The 8114-nt window shown below is 39.1% G+C and overlaps 1 non-coding gene across 1 annotated transcript; it reads left to right on the top strand.

Moving 5' to 3' along the window:
- Positions 1-8007: 8007 nt before the first annotated feature.
- On the top strand, positions 8008-8114 carry LOC121205262 (small nucleolar RNA R71). Its single transcript, XR_005900347.1, has one exon. It is a non-coding gene; the product is annotated as a small nucleolar RNA R71 (small nucleolar RNA).

Raw genomic sequence — 8114 nt, 5'->3', positions numbered from 1 at the left:
GAAGAGAAAAGCTAATTTTAAAGCTAGAGACTCGCATAAGAGATCATTCAGTAAGTCAATCCAATCGGCACCAAAGAAGTTCTGAGATGATTTCAGCCGTTCAAAAGCCATTTCGGGTTATTCTCAATAAGACTAGAACAGACCACCGGTGAGTTCGAGAGCTACCTTTGTAGCCAGTGTGGGTAATGTTAGATCAAATCAACCCGAGTGTAAACACTATGGTAAACGACATCCTGACAGTTGTAGATTGCATGATCGGGCCTGTTTTAAATGTGGATTGACAGATCACTATATTTGAGATTGCCCAGGGTTAGCTGAAGAGAATCCAGTCCAGAACACGAGATCGGGTAATATTGCAGCTCGGGGGAGACCACCCAGAAATGCGGGTAATGCGAGTGATAGTCAGAGAGGAATTAAAGATACAACAAATAGATCTGAGGCTCGTGCACCTGCCAGAGCCTATGCTATACACACATGAGAGGAGGATTCATCCCCAAATGTCATTATTGGTACATTCACTCTTTATGATACTAATGTAATTGCATTGATTGATCCTGGTTCTACTCATTCTTATGTGTGTGAGACATTAGTATTCAGCAAGTCTCTGTGATCACGTTATTTTGTGAGAGGTTTTTAATATTTATAATTACTCGTTCTTAAACTAACTATTATTACGATGTAGGCAAGTGTACTTATCGAACAGTAGTATAGTTTTAGCAAAGACTGGATTGTCGAACCCAAAGGAACTAAAATTACTAGTAATGACTGTCTTTTTATGATCTAACCTAAGAATAAAGAGGTTTTGTTTTAATTAACTAATTATCTAAACTAAGAACGCACAGAAAAAAGAATTGGGGAATTTCTTTTGGGAAAAATCAATTGACTTAAGACAATACCTAAGGAAAAATCGACCTAGACTTTACTTGTTATTCTGGCTCAGAATCGGACGATTTATGAATTCAACTTGTTCCGCAGAGATCCCTAAGTTATGTTATTATCCCTATTCAAGACTAATAATGTCTAATCCCTAGATTGAATAATCGAGACTTTTCTCTAATTAACACTCTAGGGTTGCATTAACTCGATCTATGGATCCCCTTATTAGGTTTCACCCTAATTCGACAAAATCTTGTCTCCCTATGTCTAGACGCACAATCAACTCCACTTAATTATGACAAATGTACTCTTAGACAGGGTCTATTCCTCCCCTGGATAAGAGCGTGTCTTGAATCAGTATCCCGGGATATCAAAACAAGAATTAAGAACACATAATTAAGAACAAGTTAAGTATATATCATATGATTTAGAAAATAATAACAAGATTCGTCTTAGGTTTCATTCCCCTTAGGTATTTAGGGGTTTTAGTTCATAACTAAATAAGAAAACATCTCAGAAGAATAAAGAATACAAAACATAAAGAAAACCCAAAACTTCTGAAGGGAAATTGAGGAGGGATCTTTAGTCTTGATGATGAATCTGGCTTCTGAGATGGATCAATTAGCTTCCTTGGAGTAATTCCTTACTCCCTATTCTCCGTCTCCCTTTTCTTCCTTTTCTAGGGTGTATTTATAGGCTTTGGAATGCCTAGAAGCCCTCAAAATTAGCCTTTTCTGAATTGGACTCAACTTGGGCTCGGCAGGGACACGCTCATGGCACATGCCCATGTTCGATTACTTCAGGCTGTGCTCGAGCCTGCCAAATTGACACGGTCGTGTGGTCTACCCATGTGAGGAGGTCCAGGTCGTGTTGATTTCATACCTTAGCCCATTTTCTCTGTTTTTGGCCCGTTTCTCGTTTCTTTCTCTTTCCTATGCTCTCCTAAGTATAAAACATGAAATTAAAGCATTAGGAGCATCGATTTCACCAATTCTAATGAGAAATCATCCATAAAATGCATTAAACATGGGGTAAAAATATGTATAATTGATGGTTTATCAAATACCCCCACACTTAAGCATTTGCTTGTCCTCAAGCAAAATTCTCGACTCATAATCAAAATAAATTCTTCTCAACTTATAATTTTTATTGATAATATCTCAAATTAATCCATAAGCAATCATACATTGAGAATTTCAACTAAAAGATCATAAAAGTTTCAAACATTTCAAGTTGAGCATTTTAATCATGCAAACATAAGTGTCTCTCCTCATCTGAGTAATTGCCTTTGATTTAAAATATCAGAGAGTTTCACATCCTCACTGAAGATTCACTGAAATCACTCGAGGTGTTTAAGGACAATAAATGAAGCACTCAATAGTCAATAATGAAAAGTCATTACCATAGGCTTGCATGAAAATCAAATCTCCACCATTATAATTTAAGATGATACATCAATCAAAAGGTCTTTAGAGGGTTGTAATGAGGCTTGGTTAGGGGGTTTGGTCACAAACTGAAAGAAAGGGTTAGAATCGAGATTGAATTGAAAAATTACCTAACCAGAAAAAGAGTTAATCTTCACTTGCATACAACAGAGCTTCTTCTCAAAATATGAAATTACAGATATGTATACATAGTTTTTTTTAAGAACAAGTTAAAATAATATAGACTAACTATTAAGAACAAAACATAGCTAAGCAATCCATTCAACTCAAATCTTGACAAAAATAGGGATTAATTTAGGGAATTTCAACAATAATATGAAATTACAGATATGTATACATAGTTTTTTTTAAGAACAAGTTAAAATAATATAGAATAACTATTAAGAACAAAACATAGCTAAGCAATCCATTCAACTCAAATCTCGACAAAAATAGGGATTAATTTAGGGAATTTCAATAATAATGGGTTAAAGGTTAATATTGAGGTTAATACAAGGAATGGCTTGTTAGGCTCAAATGGGTTTACTAAGAGTTAATTGTGGAGGTAGGCTTTTCATGGCATGAGTGGGTTAATCCTAAGTGTCTTAATCATTTTGATATATCAAATCAAATGGTGTGGTCTCGACATACATAATCAAGCAAGTTCTAGAATAACAATTCAATACTGACACACTCAAAGCAATAATAAAAGTGAGCATGAAAGGTTAGATGCTCAAAAGGCTCAAAAATCTCACAAAAATTATGGCTTTTTGATGTTTAGACTCGTGAATTCCAATTCAAAGTAATACCTAGACTTGGGGAAACAACCTATAATTTTTAAATTCTTAAAAATCAACTCATCATGCTTGATTCTCTAATGTCTTAAAGTTTAAACAATCAATACATAAAGGCCTATTTTTTAATTCAAGATATATCAATCAAAATCATAAATCAATTAAAATTTATCCTAAATATGATATGAAAGCTGTTATAGAGAACAAGGCAATCATTCAGGGATTTTTCTGATAATGAAATAAACACCCCCCACACTTAAGATGTACATTGCCCTCAATGTACAAAGATAGATATTAGAGTGTAAAAATAAGAGAGGGAGAGAAGTGAAACTTCTTGTATGATGAATTCCTCAAACTGGAGTTCTGGAGGGGAATTGGTTCGAGAGTGGAGAAGGATACTCCGGCGATCGTAGAGGTTCATTAGGCCATAAGTCCCGTGCCAAAAGGATATTATCTCTAGTGGTAGCTATGGTCGTGGGCGAGCAGGACATGGCAGTCGTGAAGAACCTTTTGTAGTGGAGGTTTAGTTCCTATGTGATGATGAGCTTAAGAGCTCTATAGAACTGTGATAAAATCAGGAACTTTTTAGGGGATATTAAGAAAAATAATTACTCACAAAGAAATAACCGAAATTAATAATTAAAAATAAAATTTCTAAAATCTAATAAAAATAAAAAGTAGTTTCAATAAAAATTAAAAACATAAAATAATAAGTAAATATTTTTAAACATCTTCATCGCTGGATGGTTCACGAGGTAGGACTGGCGATGAGATGTGGAGGTGCTAACAAATCTGCTGTAGAGTAGCATCAATGATGTCAAATTGTTGAAAACACTGTTGCTCGAATCGAGTGAGGTGCTCAGAGATGTCAACATATGAAGTCGCCGCATGAACTGGACGAGAGGGTGGTGGTGGCTGAGTCGGTGGGTCCTCGTGCTATAGGAGGACATCATCAGGAATATCCTTGTAGGCCTCTTGCTCGGTAGATTGGGCGAGACGATACTGGGGAGGGTAGGTTCCTCGGCGCCTTTCAATCATCCTCATGCTAAGCATGCTCGAGATGCCTTGTGGAGACATATGGCCGATAAGGGTGAGGGATGATTCTTGGGCTGCGATGTTGAGGAGCCCAAAGTGTCGCACCAGTCGAGTCACGTAGGGCCAATGGAGATGACCCACTTCCGATGCTGCTCCGTCTGGTAGTGAATCGCAAGGGCGATGAAATAGGCAAGGTCGATGACGTGCCCTTGCGACATGTACCATAAGAAGTAGATGTCGTGGGTGTTGATGACACCAGTGCTCTCTCGCCTCCTTGCAATCGTGTGAGCTAAAATAGCATGTAAGTACCTCAGGGATGGTGGGAGAACTGATGCCTTGGAACGGCTAGGATTTTAGGAGGCCGTGCTAGAGGCCAAAGTGTGTCAGCATTTCGGGGGGGAGAAATGTATATGGCGACTAAGAGTATGTAGTCCATTCTCCTCTTAGAACTCCTCCGTATATAAGCCTAGTACAACACCAAACTATGGAACGCTTAGCTGGCGGATTAATCCTCCTAGGCGAAATTGAACCGTGCCGGGATCATCGTAGTACCTCATTACGATCTGAAGATGGAACGTTGAGCATAGTTTCATCATGAGCTCAAGGTATGTCGGCTCGATAATCCCAAAGAATAGCTCCCAAGGGTCGGTGGTTAGGAGGGCTCGAATCGAATCAGCCAACTGAACTTGTTCTAGAGCAGCCCAGTCGATGTAGCGACCCGCAATTAAAGGTCGGGCCCGAAGTATTTGGAACAGTTTTTTCTGAGGCCCTTGGGGGAACTGTAGGAGAGGGTGACGAATTTCTGCGGTTGGACCCGCGGAAGAGGACGCTCCATTCCTCTTCTTTGAGGCAGGTACATCAATTTTCTTTCCTCGTGAAGACGACATCAAAAGCCTGTAATATAAAGAATAATAATAAGTAAACGAATGCGAAAAAAATAAAAGGCATGAATTTGGAACTAATTATTCCAGCCAATAAAATTAATATGAGGCAAACTCAACCACAATAACAATGAAAATGAGAATAGAAATGTAATGGGTATGAGATGTTCCTACTAACTTGATTTAACACAAAATGTATGATAACTAACCTAAGAATGCAAATTAAATGATAGAAAAATGAAAAATAGTTCAAAGATATGAAGTTTATGTTGATAATAAGCATTAGAAATAAGTAAAATAGAAGTGAAAGAAGTAAACAAACGCTAAGGGAAAGAGATTGAGCGTCAAAAAATAAAGTGGGAAGCGGTGTACGGGCGTGGCAGGGAGGCCGTGTGGAGTTGCCGCGGCTAAGGTTAGGGTTTTTGAATGGGGAAGAAAGTGAATAGTGCAGGGTATTTATAGATTTTGGGACACACGGCCAGGGCACACGCCCGTGTTCCCCAATTTCAGCCCGTGTGATTCGCGAATTTCAAATTTGGGCGCGTCTGACATTTAGTACATGTCCGTGTTCCTTGGGCGTGTGGGTTCACACGGCCGTGTCGCACGGCCGTGTCTAGCTTCGTTCGCTTCTCTAACGCCCGTGTGTTAAAGCCTCACACCCATGTTAATTTAACAGGTTTGACCACGGGTATTTTACATAGGCGTGTCGAACGCCCGTGTTGTTTGGGCAGGTTCGCCCATGATTCTTCCACACGGGTGTGTCGCATACCCGTGTTGTTTTGGCAGGCTTGACCACGACCATATCGCACGGCCGTGGCGTTTAATTGCAGCCCGTGTTGAGGAAATCTTTTGCCCTATTTTCACACGGCCTTAAGCACGCCCGTGTGCTTGGCTGTGACTCTGTGGAAACACCTGTATTCAAGATTTATATTAATAAGTTAGGAGTTAAATACCAAAATTTAAAGAAATTAATATTTTTTGTGCTCGGGTTGCCTCCCGAGAACCGCTTATTTATAGTCTAAGCTCGACTTACCTCTCCAGTGAATGGTCATGGTGGTTTGAGGAGCTTATACTCTTCATTCCTGCTATCAATCTCATCAAAATAAGGTTTTAATCAGTTTTTGTTTACCTTAAAAGTGTCGAACTTGGGATGACTCACCTCCACTGTACCGAATGGAAAAATACTGAGTACCGTAAGAGGGATTTCCTCATTCAGTGTGGTAGTGACAATGTGGGGATCTATAGCATCTAATAAGACCATTTAATCGGGCTCATTCTGACGTAGTTTCAGTTTGTCGGGTGTTTTTAGTTTGTGTGTCCGCCATTCATCGAGTTCCTCAATTTGTAATCTTCGATCTTCATGAATAGGTCATGTACTGGTGCTTGAGAATGACTCGTGTGCTTGCTTCAGACTCATTTTTTGCAAAATAGGTTGCACCATATTGTTAGTTTTAGTAGAATGGTTAAAATGATCACCTTCAATTCCTGATATGTTGCCAGAATTGCAAGCTTGAAGGGTGATTGTTTCGTCTCCCACCCAGAGTGTTAGTTCACCTGTACTAACATCGATGATGGTTTTAGCAGTTGCTAAAAAGGGCCTTCCTAGAATTAAGGGAGTGTTACTATCCTCTTCTATGTCTAGAAAAATAAAGTCAACGGGAAATATAAATTTATTGATTTTAACTAGCACATCTTCAATAATACCTTTAGGGAATCTTATAGTTTTACCTTCTAATTGAATGCTCATCCTAGTCTGTTTGGGTTTCCCGAGACCTAGTTGCTTAAACATTTTGTAAGGCATGAAGCTGATACTAGCCCCTAGATCAGCTAATGCATGATTAACATCTAAACTACCAATTAAGCAAGGAATAGTAAAGCTCCTTGGGTCTTTTAGTTTGTTGGGTAGTTTATTTTGAAGAATGGCCGAGCAAACTGCGTTCAGCTCCACATGCGACGCCTCGTCCAACTTCTGCTTATTTTCTAAAAGCTCCTTTAAAAATTTCATTGCGTTTGGCATCTTCGATAGAGCTTCAATAAACAGTAAGTTAATATGTAATTTTTTAAGAGTTTAAGGAATTTACCAAATTGTTCATCTGAGCGGTCTTTCCTTGTCGCGTTGGGGCATGGTACAAGAGGTTTATATTCGACAGTCACTGGTTTGTTTTTATTTTGATCTACCTCACCTTGACCTTTGCTTACCACAATTTCTTGCCTCAGTTCTGGTTCAGGCTCAACGACTCCTTTGTCATCTTGAATATTAATTGCGTTGAGTTGTTCCCTTGGGTTAGGTTCAGTATTACTTGGCAAACTACCTTGTGGTCGTTCGGAGATTAGTTTGGAAAGCTGGCATATCTGAGTTTTGAGGCTTTGGATCGACGCTTGTTGATTTTTAAGTGCTATCTCGGTGTTCTGAAAATGGGTTTTTGACACTGATATAAACTTTGAGAGCATCTCTTTAAGGTTTTGCTTTTTTTCCTGTTGCTAGAGTGGTTGTTGGTAGCCCGGAGGATGTTGTGGTCTTTGATTTCCTTGACCGCCCCACGAGAAATTGGGGTGGTTCCTCCAAACTACATTATAAGTGTTACTATATGGATTGTTTTGAGGTCGAGGATTATTACCCATGTAGTTTAATTGCTCGTTATCCATGCTGTGGCCATAAGGTTGGTATTTTGAACGGTTTGTTCCACCGCTACTTGCTCCGCACTACATTACTGGTGAACCTGTGAAGAACCAAGAAAACCATAAATCTTTTTATTCAAGAGTTCTACCTGATTTGACAGCATGGTGACCAAATCGACGTTATAAACATCGGCTATTTTCATTGGCTTTGTCCTCATGACTTTCCACTGATAGTTATTCAGTGACATCTCCTCTATAAACTCATAGGCATCTTCTGGTGTTTTATTATTGACGGTTCCGCCCGCCGCTGCGTCAACCATTTGCCGAGTCGAAGGATTTAGACCATTGTGAAATGTTTGTACTTGGAGCCAAAGTGGTAACCCATGCTGAGGGAACTTTCTCAGAAGGTCCTTGTATCTCTCCCATGCATCGTAGAGTGTTTCTAAATCCATCTGCACAAAAGAGGAGATATCATTACGTAATTT

The sequence above is a fragment of the Gossypium hirsutum genome, chromosome A08, assembly GCF_007990345.1.
Source record: "Gossypium hirsutum isolate 1008001.06 chromosome A08, Gossypium_hirsutum_v2.1, whole genome shotgun sequence".
NCBI classification, from domain to species: domain Eukaryota; kingdom Viridiplantae; phylum Streptophyta; class Magnoliopsida; order Malvales; family Malvaceae; genus Gossypium; species Gossypium hirsutum.
Note: the sequence above shows the minus strand (reverse complement) of the source record. Positions and strands in the feature narration are given on the sequence as shown.